This window comes from Passer domesticus, chromosome 1 (assembly GCF_036417665.1).
Source record: "Passer domesticus isolate bPasDom1 chromosome 1, bPasDom1.hap1, whole genome shotgun sequence".
Taxonomy (NCBI): Eukaryota; Metazoa; Chordata; class Aves; order Passeriformes; family Passeridae; genus Passer; species Passer domesticus.
The window spans coordinates 121,714,872-121,732,469 of NC_087474.1; the positions used below are offsets into that span (position 1 = coordinate 121,714,872).

A 17,598-nucleotide genomic window follows, 5' to 3' on the forward strand; every position below is an offset into this window, starting at 1 on the left:
TCTTTCACTTTTATTTCTGAATGGAATAGAAACAAAACCATCTTCCTTTTTTTGCAGCTCTCAGGGTCTCAATTCAAAGAATTAGTCACTGACCTCAATTAACAGAGTAAACTGGAATGATGAACTAAGTACACTGAAATGGTGATTCTTTGCATTTCCAGAAGAGACTATACCTTTCAAATATTCCTAAATACCAAGCTACATTATTTTAAAAGATACTGTAGGAGTAGACTAATTTAAACTATGTTTTAAATCATTTTCAAAAACAAAGAAAAAAAAGAAAACTGACTCTTCTGAGTGCACTTGCATTCATTACTCATTCTTAAGAACTTTTTTATATTCATTGATGAGCTCAGGCGTGGGTGCTGGTGGAGTCCTCTTTCAGAGCTTTGCAGCTTTGGAATTTGCTCTTCACTTGAGCTTTCCAATACAGCAGCTCAGATGGCTGCTGGTTTGATTGCATCATTTATGTTTCCTATGCATTTTAAAAGCATGTATAAATTGTTCAAATCTGTGTAGACAGGGAATTATTTAGAGAGATGGAGATTGTGGTAGGCCCTTTTGCAGTTAGAAATACCAAGGCTCTTAAATTAATGTCTTTCTAAAATAAATTTCTAAAATTATCTTTTAGTACGTTTCTATGCCAGTGTATGAAGAACAACAAATAGAAACTGACACATGCAAATCTCTAGTAATTACTCTCTTCTACTGAAATAAGTTAGAGGTAATAGAGATCAATACCTTCCTAATTATTTGAGCACAGGGAAGGGAAGGGAAGGGAAGGGAAGGGAAGGGAAGGGAAGGGAAGGGAAGGGAAGGGAAGGGAAGGGAAGGGAAGGGAAGGGAAGGGAAGGGAAGGGAAGGGAAGGGAAGGGAAGGGAAGGGAAGGGAAGGGAAGGGAAGGGAAGGGAAGGGAAGGGAAGGGAAGGGAAGGGAAGGGAAGGGAAGGGAAGGGAAGGGAAGGGAAGGGAAGGGAAGGGAAGAAGATTGCATCAAAACTTTAGTGCCAAATCTGGCTCACTGGAGGGCCTGCTGATGTACATTTCCAGGTTGACTGCTGCGATATTGGCTGGCTTGTGGCTTGAGGTTTCAGCTAGAGATGCCCAAAATCCCTTCTCCTGGCATGATATTCCTGCTTTCTTGAAGACTGGTTTGGAGTTTTGATTTTCTTTTTTTTTTTTTAAACAATCTAGGTGCAAAATCAGATTTGTACATAATGCTTAACATTGTTTCTTATTTAACAAGGAAGAAATTAATTTCAGTAAGCAGTATGTGCTTTACTCAAATACATAATTACAGTCAGTTAAAATTTACTGGTTGGAGTCCATTTTCACAAAACCTTTCTGAGCAACATTTACATTCTTAATCCTTCTGTCTGTATTAACTGAATTGTACCATTGGCATCATAAAGAAAAATTGTGTTCTAAGCATCAGACTATAGATTAATTGGTTTTATCTATATGCCCTTTTTGAACATTTCCCTAACATTAATACTTGCAGTTTTCTGAAGTTTCCCTGATTTTCACATTTTTATTAATACTACATTTAGTGGACCACAGCCAAGTTATCTCAACTTCTTTAAATTCCATCTCTGTCCAGTCACTTTCTTAATTAACAGCAGATAATTTTCATGTTATTAATAGTTTCAGCACTTTTTTGTAGGCTCAACGTTTAGTTCCAGGACTCTGGGGGAAAAAAGAGCAACTGGCCCCTGCCTTGGCTGGCTATGGACCATGTTTCATAGCTTCAAGTTCACATTACTCCTATCAGTTTCTCTTTTCCTCTGTTTTGTTACATAATACTGATTAGATTTGTTACTGCCGTTGCTTAATTTCTAACTGTATTTTTATATAAGTGGTGAATCTGGAAAAGCTCTTAGCAGTAGCTCTCTCTAGATTGTGACATTTGGGGTTTTTATCTGCTTATTAAATCCTTTTTAAGATACTCAATTTTCATCTACGTTTTAATTTGTATGTGTGTTTTCAATTAATTTTTCTCAGTACTTTGATCTCTGGAAAGTTAGTCAAAAGTAATTGCCAAATTTACATATGTCCCTTAATATCGGTTTTGAAAATAACATAAAAATTGTTGGTGATCACTGAACAGTCACAAACACTCAGTTTGTGATTAACTCAATTAATCTGGATTTATCTAAGGAAGAAACTGTTGGTGTTTTTTTTCCCCACCTTAGTTATGAGGCTATTTTTTTAAATACAGTGCCGGAGAAACTGTCATAAAAAATTTTGTTTATTATTTCTCTACATGCTAACTCAATTTGTGAGTTTGCTTAGGGTGCAGAAGAGAAACCTGGGTCTGTCCCAAATGCTTCATAATCTGAGCCTGCCTAAGTTTGTGTTTCCTTTATGCTCTCCAATGCCATATAGAAATTCAAGGATTTCATGCAATTATCTGTAATTCAGAAATTCTCCAAACTACCACCTCAAAAAGCCTTTTTTCCCCCCCACACAGCCTTAAGGTCATTGTGCCTATTAACTTTTTTGTGACATATATTCTAGCATGAAGGGCATGTTTTGTGATTTTACTGCAGGCAGCTAGTCTAAGGATGAGCACACATTGCTAATGCTCTATATGGGATTTCAGACCATCAAAGCAGAGGGGAACTTGCTTTACACAAATGTAGAAAACATCGTGTGGCTCAGGCAAGGCTGCAGAGCCAGCAAAGGGGCAATCTACAAATGGCTAATCCAGCCTGATCGCCGTGTTCTTGCACCTATGGCACCACGGTGCTGCTATCAATTTACAGCTAGCAGAGTCAAACCTGTGGCAGGAGGTTTTATGGTGTCTAACTACAGGGTGACATTTCTGAAAGTCTGTGATAAAAATAATCTCAAATCACAGATAAAGATTGGCTACAGTATTGAACAGGTGTACTCTGAAAAAAAAAACCAACATATTCACACTGATATAGAAAGTAGCAGTAAAATGGAGGCATTTAAGCAAAACCAAAGTGATAAAGAGCAGATGAAAACTCTTACTGTAAGGAACAACTCAGCAGTATGTTTAACATTGTTGTTAGAGAGAAAAAAAGAAGGAAATATTAAGAAGGACAAAAATGAGGCACAAGTGAGAGTAAGCAAGATCCAAAAGTGGAATTAAACACAGAAACATTACTCTCTTCAGTGCTTGGTGACAAGAGGAAGCTGTGGAAAACTTTGGAAGGTCACTTTGTAATTTCAGTTCAGCTGTGTTTAGGAAGCACCCCTCAATCATCAGGTAACCCACACAAGGATTTCACAGCAAATTTTGTATGATCTTTTTAACCATTCTGCTGGGGCAATTTGTCCCTAAAGCCAATTTTTCATATTTCACTGAAGCTGTAGAGTTTTTTTGTTCAATATATAGTAGAGGAAAAAAAAAAGAAAAAAAAAGATCCTGCTTCTTAAATAAGTGCAAAAAAAATTCTAAAAGCAAGGTCTGAGCTGTAAGAGTAAGGCAAATAATTCTGTGTTGTTACCAAAGACAAGTAGTGCATTTCCTCTCAAGCCTCAATGGTCAATTGGCTTAAGTCCCAGTACTGTCATTTTATAAGAACATTTGTGTATCGAGGCTTTTTCTGATCACTCTCATGGCTAATAAAACCAATATACAGCAGCATGAACATTTGCTTGTGGAGGAGACAGTAATGGCGTGAAGGTCATCTTAGAAAACAACACTGCGTTGTCTCTTCTCTGCAAATGGTCCAAAATATGTGTGTCCAGCAATAGTAAGAAATATAATGCCTTCTTATTTACTTTTCCTCTTGAAATTTCATTCACTATCTCCTGCTCCCCTTGTCCTACTTGCCCTGGCCTTATAATGCCCAGCCAGAGTGGCATTTCATCTTATACATAATCCTTGTTCTTGAAGCAGGTGCAAAGAAGAGTACAGAAAGTTACCCACTGTATCATCAGATGCAGACACTTTCAACTCAAACAGTAAACTACTTTTTTTTAAACTGAAGAAATAGCAAAGTATTCCTGCTGCTGTTAGCTTTAGGTAACAGACAAAACATTTTCTCTTCTTTAAATGAGCTTCTTGTGTGCTGCACTAGTAACTGAAAAATAGTCTAAAATTCCCTGGATGCTCCATGGATGCTGTGGTGTATTGCTAGCAAGAGTATTTTGCAGTACTGAAAGCACAACACTAGAGGTCATTGCTAGTCTTTACATTTTTAATCTGTCTGCAAGCAAGTGTTGGGAGCTCTCAGCCTGGTGGCAGGAATTGCTTTTTAAAATTCTCTAAGCACGCATGCTGTGGAGTACATCTGGTGTCAATATCCACTCTTGATGTCTGGTTTCATAAGTTTTCCACTTCTTTTTGGATTTTTTGAGGAGTAATTTTTAAATAGTTCCTGTATTTTATTTTGTTTAGGGTTTTTTAGGAGTAAGATAGCCATCCCAAAAGAGACAAGAAAGTATATACATTAAAAAGCATAATGGTCATAGCCACCTGCATGCCAGTCCTGTGCAATTCATTTATTTCTCTCTAATTTGTTCTTAAGTATTTTTCCAAACTCTCATTTAGCAAGGATGGATTTAGTTTTTGATATTTTTCATTAAAAGACAATATTAGTAACATCTACTGAATTCCAATGCAGAGCATCATATGTAGACTCCTTTGGGAGGCTAAGAGAGTTTTCAGAAAGTTATTTTAACTTTATTCTGTTTCTTTTATGGTCAAATGATTGCAAAGTTATCTGATTTTTTTTTTTTTTTTTTACAATTTCAAAAGTTATATCCCAGAACATTTCTAATGCACTAAAAAACAGCAAGCAGAAATTTAGAGGTCCAGTGCAGTGTGATATCAAATGTTCAAGTACTGATACAGAGATATTTTACTAGATACATGTACTTAATTTCACAAAGGATTGAAGCAGTTTAAATTGCTTAACAGATTCCAAGTTATGTTCCAATTGAAAATTACCATGTTCATAATTCAAAGATAACCATAGCAAACAAAAAAAAAAAAAAAAGCAAGGAAATGAAACTTCAAATTTGTAGAAAAAATTGTTTTCTTTCCAGAAAATGAATTAAAATGCTTTCAGAACCTTGAGCTAATGAAATTTTGTTTGTTACCAAGTGAAGAAATAGAAACAGTGTTTTCTTGTTCACTGAAAAAATTGTTCACTTTGTTCACTGAAAAAATGGTTCATGTCATTGGTTATTTCTAGATACAGTAAACACAGGAACAAATTAATTTTAAGAAAAGTAATATTAAGTAGGCTGAAACTTTTCTTTTCCTTACCCTTTTAAGTTCAATATCTACCTTAATCAAGATTGTTGGGTTTACATTACTCTTACACTAACTGCAAAGTTATTATTTTTAAATGAAATTTTTGTGAGGACCTTATTTTTATTTCAATCTCAAATTGTATGGACACCAATCCAGAGTCCTTCAGCTGACCCTGCAATAATACTTCTGCTGCTTTGCAAGGATGTGAAGATGAATATTAATCCATTCTTTGTACAGTTTTAAATCAGTGCAACTGTTCTTCAATTATCATTACTGTTTCTCAAAGAATAACTATTGGGATTTTGTTGTTTTGTGATTGTTTGGGTTGAATTTTTTACTGCAAAGGCAATTTCTTGAGGTATGATTTTTAAAAATCAACCTTTTATTAATGTTTTTCGTGTTAATAAATTGCCCTTATGTAATTTTGGGTTACTTATCTTCACTATACTGCCTTTTGCCCTTTGAGTAACATTTATGAAGTGAACAGGTAGTGAATATTTGGCACCAAACTTACACTTAAGAACACATATTAATGCTCTGCATTGTCATTTTAAGCATCTGCAGCCATGGTTCCTTGAGGCCAATTTTACCAGGACTAAATAGATTAACATCTATTTAGTTAATCATCTCAGGTTATTCGCATTTATTTTTCAATCCTGTTTCCTTTTGGATGTGTGAATATAGTCCTCAATTAACTCAGAACAACTTGTGCAGTATTTGAATGGTGTGAAGTGAAAACTGAATTTGATCATGTGGCTGTGGCAAGTACATGTATGTAGAAAAAATAGTTTCATATGATCTTTCATTTTGAAAAATAATAAATATTTTCTTTAAAAGGTGATCATATACTTTCAGTGCAATATTGCTAATTAAAATTATAAACATGGGTGTTTGTGAAGTGTAAGGCTCAAACATATAAGCTAGGAGTATGGCTCTGTTCTTCACTGTGCAAACTGAAACACTCCTCACAGAAATATCTCACAAATGCCTGAGAGCTTGACTCAAACCTGCCATGTTTACTTTGTTGTGGTATTTTATGTAGAAAAGATGAAGAATTCATAGTAACATATGAAATATATTTAATGCATGTTCTTGTTTGGGCAATTAAATTTGTTGTTGGTGGGGGGGGGAGCTTGGGGGTTTTATTTAGCAATATATTCTAATGCTTTTCTTCATTAGGTACTTATTTTTTCTGTTCAAATTGACAGACATATTTTGATTGTACTTTCTTGTAGCCCTTAAAGCCCTGATGCAACTGAGACTGAAATCCCTGCTGCACTATGTTCTGTAATGGTATTGCTCTTTAAAACCCTGTATTTCCTCTCCATTTCATATTTCCTTGCTGGCCATGCATGTTCAGCAATATAGCTTTTTCAAGATTGATTAACTAGATGGACAGAAGTAAACCTTAGGAATTACTTTCTGATTAAAAGTTTTTAAATTAAGTTGGGAAAAATTAGTATTTCATTCTTCTGTACTTTCTTGTATTCTTCTTCTTCACCAAGCACTTGCAGAAAGTATTTTTGTATACTAGATGACAGTGAAAGATAGTAATTGCAAACAAGATTTTGATAATTGGAAACACATTCTGTAAGGTTATCTACTATGATCACTGGTCTTATTTCTGTTGTTAGATATTTTGCATATAAAAAGGAATATTATTGATGTTGTCAATATCTATCAATAATATTAAGTTTTGCTTAAATATGTTTTTGTTTTAGTATTTTGAATGTTAATAACCTAATTTTATTTCTTTTCTTAGAAAGCTGTGGCATGTTTAATTCAAAGATAAATGGGATTACTGGTTTTGTGACACAGCTAAGAGCTGAACTTGTACAACAGAAGGACAGGACCCATATTGTATATTCATTTCATATTAGACTTGAAAGAAGAGGTTGATAACATTAAAAAAAAAAAAAGTAATTGTATGGACAGTAAAGAAACATTCTTTTTATTTCTAATTATCATATCTTGATAATTCCAAAGAATATTTTCTTCTATTCCATGACTATTTCTGAAAAATCACAGCTTCTGGGTGAAGTAAGCTTCTGCTTTGGCTCATGGTCATTTTAAAAGTCAATGTCCACCTCTGAAAATTAATCCAGTATCCAAAATCTTAGATGTTGAATGTCTACATCAACTCTTGTTAAGGTACTATTCCATCATTTCCAATTTCCTTTTTCCTGCATCCAGCTCACAGCCAGAGTTAAGAGAGCAAGATAAATGTAAAGTATACTCTGGTAAAAGGTCTGCTTTTGAATTCTTTATTCGGTCAAAAAAAATGTTGCATTGTGTAAGGAAAGAAAACAAAATTTTGCATCACTGACAGTCTCATCATTAAGGACTTGGAAAACTAGATTAAAACAGGTACTCTATCCATGAATTCAAATGCAACAAAAACTCTGCGGTCTGAAAAAACATCCATCTGATTTTTCCTGCCTTGAGCTATTCCTGCTGTCAATAATAAATCCAGTGTAATAATAGATGAATAAAAGCATACTTTTTAATAAGCATCTTTGGAAGGAGCAAAATAAAAACAGTCAGAATAGTTCAACATGTGACAAAGCCAAGAAACTGGCAACATATTTCTGTTTCAAAGGAAAACAAGAAAAAGTAATAGAGCAGACATAAAAGGAATATGCTGTTTACAGTAAAAATGGAAAAGTTATATAAATCTATAAGAATGGGACACTGCATTTTAGATGGATGAGATAGCCTACCAGAACTTAATTTTAAAAATCATGATGCCTTTTGGTAAATGGAGATAATATGTTTTGGAAAGTTAAATTGAAAATACTAGTTAACAATCTTTGTTACAAACATATAGTTGGCACTGAAAAAGGGAACCTTCTCCAGAAGTTGGATCACAACCCCTTTTCCAGGTCTCAGAAGACTTTGGAGTGTTTTGATATGAGACCCACACTGCCTCAGAAGAGGCAGATCTAGACTGTAGAGGGGAAACTAGAAAAGACTATTTCCAGTCTTATTAAAAAGCGACAAATTTACACCCAAGATGCATTTCAAGAATATTGAGGTTTTTATGAACCATGATATAGAGCAAATGACAAACCAAATTATCTTAGATTTCTTCAGTGAGTCTAAATCAACATGTGAATGAAAGCATGTCTTTTTTTTAACATACCACATGATTTAATTGGTTTCAGGAGAGTGGAATAGTATGTTGAGTACAATAGAGCAGTATGGCTTGTCTTGGTAGTGCAAAGAGCTCCTCATATCCAGCAAGCAGTTTGTACTGTAGCACAACAAATAATCTGAAAGTGATGGGTGAATTGCTTCATTACTGTCACACTCATGTAAGGTTAATGGCAAATGCTGATAAAAATGCTGATTTTAAAAGGCAGCTAAAAAAACTGAAGAAGGGACTAGTTATTTTCAGTCAAAGAAACTTTAAGGCAGAATGAAATATGCTAAACTAGTGTTGCCCCACATTTTTCTCTCTGAAAAGTAAGCGAAACTACGCACAGAGATATCTTTTCAAGCCACATACTATTTTGCAACTCAGTGAGGAGTCCTTACAGAAGTCCACTTAAGGAATGTCAAAAATCTTTCTGTGTTCAGAGGTAACCTGAAAATGGTGAAATGATGGTGCTCCAGGGCTACAGACAGCCACATTCACTGTCTGGACAGAAAATATGTGCCAGGGATTTTTGCCTGGGAACAATTTTTTTTAACCTTTTGCTCAAGTTTTATTTCACCGAATTATAAAAGATAAAACTGTTAAACAGAGTCAGGAAGTATTCTTGGGAAATGAAAATACAGTCCAGCTGGTTTGTGTCATCATTTGGAAAAGATTCAAATTGAAGGCATTCCTGACATAATGCTGTTGTAGGTGTAGAAGCAAGTTAGACACAGAAAAAGAAATGGTTCATAGATAATGCATAAAATAATGCTAAACTCAAAATTTTTATGGCAGAACAGGAAACTTATTATGGCATGGACATATAACTTTTCATTTCTATACATTTGGGGTTAATAGCACAGTCTCCTGTGGCATTTTTTATGACATATTCTCAGGGAGATATTCTGAGTCTGATTTATAAAACTGCTGCAGCTACTAATGTTGAATAAATGACTGGGAAAAGCTCATTCCTTATTTCAGTGCTGGAAATAATTGTAGGTGTTTCTCTCCAGACTTCCCCATCCACCATTTTCATGAAGAGGGACCTGCGTGCATTCCTTACTACAATTAGTGGGGATTAACCTCTCGTTTCAATAAGGTCAAGATTATATTGTTATGAAGACATATATTCATAAATATCAGTGTAATGCAGTACAGTAGTGTCTGTGTCATGGTTTTTAAAAGATAGAATATACACAAACCCCTTTATCTCTGAGGCAGACTAATTGTAAGCATAGTACATGGAGAGCCGATGATAGAGATGTTTGGAGAAGTTTCAGTAAACAAAGTAAGTTTCACCTCTGCCATTGATACATTCATCTGATAAATCATCACTGCCAAAATGTGTCACTGGACAATGAGTCACAAAGAGTAGACAGATTGTGATAGCTCTAATGTTGGGTTAGCTGAAGGCAGTGTTTAATCAATTTTCTGTAGTTCTAGGGAGGCATTTATTGCTTTCGCTGACCTTATCAGAGTGATTAAATGTAGCCATTTATTACTTTCCTGGGAAAGAAATTATATCCTCTCTGCTTAACTTGACCTTAGAATAACAGAATATTTTAGTTCAGAAGGGATTTCTTGCCTTGTCCAGTCATCTTTTAGATATCTGCAAGGATGGAGAATTCACATCTTTGATTAACATATTCCAGTGCTTAACCACCTTCATTTTTATTTTTGTTTTTCCTTGTACCTGCTACTACTTGAGGGTACTGCCTGTCATTCTGTGCACTGTAGAGAAGCTGGAATCAGAGTCTTCTATAGCCTGCATTTATGAAGCTGAAGACTAGTTACATTTTTAGTCTCCTCCAGCCTGAAATAAGACGCCTTTTTTAGTGTCTCCTCATGTGTTCAACTACAGCACCCCAGCCACATTAGAGTGTTTCTGCTGGACTTTTTCTGGTGTCAGACTGTCTTTTGTGCTGGGGAGGAGGAGGAGGACTCTGGCAAATACTGTCTAGAAAGGAATAATCACTTCCATTGACTTCTTGATGCTTTCTTGCTAATGCAGCCACACCATCACTGCAGGGGAGCACTGCAACCGCACCTAAATTCTCATCTACCATCATCCCAGGCCATTCTCTGCAGGGCTAATCCCCAGTCAGCCAGAACCAAACCTCTACTCGTGACTTATTTGGGACTGCACATCCTTTATTACATAGAGGTAATAAAGCACACTAGTTAATTAAGAAATAAGATAATAAAAAAAAAAACTTTTTAAGTATGTCAGCTCTAACTGAGATTTTGAAATACTACCTCATTCTTGTACTGAGACTTTATCAAATAATTTCCTGGGTGATAGCAGAGAATTTTTGCAAGAGCAAATTAGATTGTTTTCCAGATTATAGATATGAAAATTCTCTAATTTTAATTTCAGTGTCTTGACAGATCATGAAGATCATGAAGATCAATGACAGTAGGAAGTTTTGTTACAGAACAGTTATATTTTGTTAACTAGATTTCATAAATATAGCTTATTTATTCCTGAGCATAGAAATTGCACTATTTAAATGAAAACTTAGAGTTTTAGTTCAGCAAATGTGTTAATGCCAATTTCAGGAGCTGTAGATTGTCTTGTAAAACATGTATTGGAACAAAGCCATGTGTTTGTGGTTTAGCTTGTAAAACCTCAATTTGTATCAAGCCAGCTGCTCAGCAACAAGGCTGTGCCATCAGTTGGGTTGGTATAGCAACAAGTGTTTGGGAACCTGAATAATCTTCCTTCAAACAGCAGCACCTTGGAACTGTGTCAGTGAGAAAAAGCTGCTTTTCTGCAGGAGATGAGACCATGGCAATGGAAAACCAAATAAGGTAATGTTCATATATAAAGGAAAGACACTTCCACTGATTAGATCCATATTTTTTACTTAGCAAAATGTGTGAAAGTTGAAAAATTTGCTTGAGTTACTGAAACACCTAAAATATTGACAAGGAACAGCAACAATTTTGGTACTAGAGCAAATTCACTAGAAATTCTTCTTAGTGGTATCAGGCCAATAAAGTCACTCAAGCCCACAGCTAATTCTTTCCAAATTGATGCCTGCATGGAAGTACCTAAAGCTAACCTGCAGGTTCAAAAGAAGCCATATCACGATATGAAAAAGTTGTACTGTAACTGTGACAACTTATCTTCATTTTTCCATCCCTGAGTACAAAATCTATTTAAAAGTATGTTTTTCCTCCCCTGCAGAAATTCACCCTGCTGCTAGTAAAGGTGAATGAAGTTCAACTCAGTGAAAAATAACTTCTTAGTGTGGAAAGTCATGCTCAAGTTGATTTAAAGATGTCAAAAGAAGGAGTATCTGAGAAATAATTTTTGTCTTCCCATGTACATAATGTGAATCAGATGGGATACAGACAAAAAAAATTAAAGGGGGAAAATGAATTTTTACAAAATCTTTCTTTGATAATTGTAATAGATAAAATTGTTTCCATGGCTTCTTTTTCCTAATTTCTTAAGGAATTTATTAGAAGATATACTTACAAATATTTAGTTAAATATCTCTAGTTAGTAAAGATAAATGACTGAAAACTGTAACTATACTCAGTGAAATTCCAGGCTTAAAGAAATGCTCTGAAACAGTACTTTCAAACCCGTTCTTTAAAAGCAAAACAAAACAAACACTTAAATTGAAGTTAATTTTTGAGAAATAAAGGGAATATACTGTAGCAACATAGAGTTTGCAGAAAGGAGCACAAACAGGAATGACAAATGTGAAAGAAACAACACCACTCTGTACAGCTGTGGCTGAAAGATAAACTGAGTATGCACTACTTTCACGAGGCATCACTAAATACAGATTTATGGTCACATACATTTTGTATGAGCAAAGCAGGCCTCTTTCCCTCTAAACTAATTAGTCAATCAAAACCAATTCAAAATCTGTGGTCCTACTTCTGTATGCATTTGATCTAAAAGAGTTAAAAACCTCACCATGTTTTGTTTGTCTGTCTTTTACTTTTTGCCAAGAGATTGCTGCTTTTTTGAGATATTCAGTCTTCAAGACAATTCAGTAATTACATCAAGCAGCAGGAAAAATGAAACGTGCAGAAAAGCTGAGGAGACTAAATCAAAGAAAATCTTTAAGCAAGAGAGTAGAATGCTGCTAGGAGTTAGTTCTGAAAAGGAAAGATGTCACAATATCTACTCAATATTAATCTTTGCACAAAAATATGCTCAGGGAAGAAGACAGCATGAACGAATACTAATATCCATTTCACTATATATGTGTATTTAGGAAAGTCATGGTTCCAGTTGTTCAGTAACAAATACATCCATAAAGTCTGGAAAGAAATTGAGTGAGGGAAGAGGAACCTAAGAATTTCTTGGTAATTTTGTTGAGGGTTTTATGTACATATGAGTTCCAAATATTTGAAATGGAAATGCAGAATCAGGAGAGGATCCCATTAACTGGCTGCTTCTGCTAGGATGATCAGTGACAAAGCAATGTGCAGTATGAACCTTAACATCTTTAAATTGCAGAGTTGGTATTTCATTAAAAAATAGTTCACAGCTCTCAAAGGATAATTTTATAAGGGGAACGGAGACTCACAAGCACTTATACCCAGCTAATCATGACGAAGGAAAATCATGAATTTATACTTATATTTTTTAGAATAGTCATGTCAGCTATTGCTCCAGTTCATTGCTTCATTTGCATCACTGTGAATGTGATTGTTTGTGGAGCTGTTGGATAGGCAAGGAACAGGGACAAGTTAAAAATAGCCTGTTTTAACTACTGGCTTAATTTTCATCCATGAATTTCCCCTTCCAGCTGATCACAATGTATTAATAAGACAGTGGATTGGGGCTGGAAGAAGTCTATTCTTTTATTGTAAGAAATAACTTCATATGCTGGTAACTCTAGTTCGAGGTTTGCCACAATTTGGCATCTGGAATGTACAAGACTTGGAAATTCCTGTTTGAAACACAGCTTCAATTCTTCTTCTTAGGAACCTGGTTAAAATGCTTTCAGGTTGCTAATTTTCTCCACTAGTACTTTTTATCCCTTGAGATGTCTGTGCAACTTGATCACATTATTTACAATTTTCATGAACTACAACAGCAAGTGACCTAAATATATTGATTAATAATTATAAAATACAAAATTCAAACTACATTTTGGGTCAGTACAATGCAACACTTGAAGCTGAAATACTTCCCCCAGGATTTTTTTTCCCTGTGAAACCCTATTGATTTTATTCATGAAGAGGAGAGAGTATTAAGTAAAGAAATTACTCGAGATCTTACAGAAGAGAAGTGAAATTCTCTCTCTTCTTTTTAGATGATCAGTATAGAGCAATAAATTAGGGGGGGTTTGATGCCCTTCGCAATGCCTAAATAAAATGTTCACACACAGGCTCTTCCATCTACTTTAGCTATCTAAAGCATCACTAAGGTGTTTTTGAGTTTGAACCACTTTTCTTAAAAATCATTCCGAATTCTTCAGGAAGAACTGAAACCCTCCAATGGACAGCTTGAATTTTTGCCTATCCTGCCATGTCCAAGCATTTTTCCCTGTGTTTCTCCCAAAGAGTGCACATTAGAGGTAACAAACGTAGACTTCAAGGTCAGGTTGGACAGGCTTCGAGCAACCTGATCCAGTTGATGTCCTCACTTATTGCAGTGGGATTGTACTAGATTGCATCTAAAGGTTCTTTCCAACCCAGACCATTTTCTGGTTCTGTGATTCTGTAAATCTTCCCAAAAGGCTTTGTGTTTTATTACTTGCTGTGAGGTGGGGGATGGAGTTTTTCTGTACCTACAAACCCTTTATACATATTCTTTTGCAAGACTTTGCTGCTTGTTGCAAACAGAAACAAATCAAAACCAAGAGAAACTAATCTGTGTTTACCTTCAATATCTTTACTAAAAGCTCCTTTTTGCATGTGTAGTTGTTTCCTTAAGCAGATCTTATCTGAGGTCACAGCACTTTCAGGCTCAGCTGTTTTGTTCCACGAGAAGCTGAACTGTATTTTCACACGGGGAGACCATGGCAGAGGCAGCCTGTGGCAGTGGCTGCTTTCCCTGCAGCTCTGCCCACATCTTCCCTGTACCAAACACATCACATCAGTTGTCACGGCTGGCTGGAGCAGACAATTGGTCGTATTCCTCTTTAGAAGATGCTGCTTCTTGTGAAGCAGACAGCAAAAATGTCTGAAACTACACATACCTGGTTAGCTTTTCGTTAGTGCATGAAATGTCCTTGAAGGAGTTATTGATTTTATTTTCTCCCTGAAGAATAAAATGTGGACCAAGGAAGAATTTCATAGGCACAAACCTGATTTAAAGACAACAAAAGTGCTAGGTTTCACAGAGTTTTGTACAACCTACCTTTTTAACAGAATTGTTGAGAGTAATTAATAAAATTAAGTACTCATTTGAATTTCTTAAATGCATCAGTGATACTATAAGCCATAAGTTTAAATAAAAGGTTAATAATAAAATAATTTGCATTTTAATTGTTTCTTACAGTTCAGTGGAGGAATTGTATTGTCTTGTGGATTTTGCATAATTTTTTATTAGCGTCCTTTTTTTACATTTTCAGGCATGAATTGCTAATTATGGCTAAATAATTACTTTATGAAAGATCTGATTATTTTTTCCCATACAAAAGTAGGGGCAATTTACTAGGTGCAAGAAATTTAGCCTTATTTATAGACTAAAAGGGAGGGGGAGAAAAAGAAGAAATAAAACCAGCCCATCTGTTTTCATCCATCTGGTTAAGTACTATTATATCTGTGAAAAAGTGGAGTGCTATCACCATGAGCATGAGGAGAGAGTCAGCCTCAAAAAGCAAGGAATGGCAAGTGACCTTTTCTGATCTACACAAAAAGTAATAAAGGAAGCTGAGTATAAATGCATTTGTATTTTCATGAATTAAAATCAAATGAAGATGTAATTTCAAAATGAAATTATACTTCAATGTGACTGAAATTTTTATAAAATTACCTTTCTGTAGGCATGGAAATGCAATAGAAGAGTACTGTAATTACCTTTGTGTGACTTCCCTTCTTTAAAAATCCTTGTCCATTAGCATTTTCCAAGACAGTGCCACTGCTTTTTATTATTTGAGTTAGGCATGGATCCAGTGCACCTAAGCACATGCAGTGTTTCAGGAGTGAATCTTCTCTCTTTCTTGCAAAGGCATTGTGAACTAAATCCCTCTAGAGGGAGCAACACAGGGATGCCCATCAAGTTTGTTGTCAAAGACAGTATAGATAAACAAACTTTGCTTGTATGTGGGGTAGTTATAAAACCATATACATTGAGTTTTTGAACACACCCAAAGAAAGCTAGATAAGCCTGAAATGCCAAGGAGAGAGTGCCTAGCAAGTGCATGAAACCAAAAGAACCAAATCTACATTCCACAGCAGAAACAGTAATTTTCACAGAGTAAGCAAATGTCCTGTATGCTGTCATTAACTGTCACAAATGGTAGTGAAGACAAAAGCTTAATGAAATTCAAAATAGTCTAAGAGATACTGAAAAATATCAGAGTTACAATAGTAAGAAAGGGAGTGAAAAATACCAAAGAAGTCTGAGGGGCCCGTGCTTCTGTGCACAAGAGTGTTCTACCATCTGCCACAAGGAATGGTCCCTCTGGTTCTGAATTAATATTACTGAAGTAGTGTTGCTCTACCCTACTGTTCCTATGAAAATGTTGAGAATGCCCCAGCAGTTCCCTTCTCACAGACCAGTTTTATTTCTGAGCCTTAAAAAGGATATTTATTACTCATCTGCTTCACTCAGATGCCACCTTTAGGTAGATTGGCTGGTGGTTTACAGCGAGCATTTAGGCACAACACTTCCTGTGTTCCCTGCCAATGAGAAAGTCAGAGCCACACTTAAATACACATTTATAGACCTGAGACATTACAGCATGGCTTTAATTTTAAAATTAAGGGTCATTATATGAGGACTCTCTTAACTCACCCTTCTTTAACACCTACTGAAGTAAAAAAAAAAGTGTGAAGTTCTGGCTTATCTTCAGGTAAGTCTGATGCTTTGGACACTCCCTGTAAGCCAGTCCTGCTAAACCCTGCATTGCACTGCCTACCACATTTTTAAAGGTTTGTTACCATATGATGCACAGTATATATGGAAATAATAGCAAATACATAAATGCAACTTTTGAAGCCTGATTTAAACCTACATAGCTCAAATCACCGCTTAAGTTTTTCTTAACAGTGGCCTGAAAGAAAGAAAGAAAAAAAAGTCTCTCAATCCTGAGCAAAAAAAATCTAAGGAAAACAGAAGGAAAAAGATATTGCAGGAATTGAATTATTTAGTTTGAATTTTATTAATTTTTTTCTGTTTTGCCTAGAAAGACCCAGAAAAAGAAAGATATACTGTCACGTTTTGTATTTTTTCCTTTTTTTAGCTGTGATATCTCCGAAAACCATGTGGCACAGCATCCCATCTCCACTTCTCTGTGTTAGTCACCGATAGATCAGCTTCAGAACAGTTTTAAAAGCACTCCCACAAACACCTGAGACCTAATAATCTCAAGAAATGTTTAAAAGTATTTCATGTTATACCTCTTTTGCTGATCATTGATTCCAGAAAAGAAATATTTCTCATTTTACTTTTGGAAGTTTTGTTTTTGTCATTCCAGTTTAGTCACTTGGGGGAAAAAAAAAATCAAACCACTTCATTGAATTCTGTAGTATTTCAAGCTTTCTTAAAACTTTCTAACTACATTTTGTCAGTGATTTGGCTGTTTCTACAAAAGGCTCTTTTTCTCTTTTATTTTAATTTTCTTTGAAATATCATTCCCCACATGAAGCTAAGCCCTTGGCCACCTGTCCTACTTTTCATCATGGTAGGCAGTGTGTTCTGGATAGTGCTCTTACTGCAAGTTCACTCCACAGATCCAAGTCAAAAGGTTTGTTTTACAGATTCCTGTTTTCTGTCTGCATCACACCTCAGAGTCCTTCTCTGTTTCTGCTCCAGGTAATTTCTTGGTTTTCCCCTTGAACCACTCTTGGTCATCTTCTTATTCCATTAAAATACATTTAATGGATTTGTGTCATACTGATACAGTTTTGTGTCATACTGATCTGCAGTGCAATTTGCAGTTGAAGAGCTAATATAGTGAAGCACAAAATGAAATACCTGAGAAAAAATTACTAAAATAAAATGTATGGTTTATGTAAATTTTCACCTGTAAAGAAAAAGGAAATTAGCTAAGCAAGCAAACAACAATTACAGGTTACTGCAGTAC

At 35.3% G+C, this 17,598-nt stretch overlaps 1 long non-coding RNA gene across 1 annotated transcript; it reads left to right on the plus strand.

Annotated features, from left to right (window-relative positions):
- The first annotated feature begins 356 nt into the window (after positions 1-356).
- LOC135289405 (uncharacterized) lies at positions 357-1,944 on the plus strand. The gene is made up of 2 exons (XR_010352158.1): positions 357-724; positions 1,050-1,944. It is a non-coding gene; the product is annotated as an uncharacterized LOC135289405 (long non-coding RNA).
- The last annotated feature ends 15,654 nt before the right edge of the window (positions 1,945-17,598 follow it).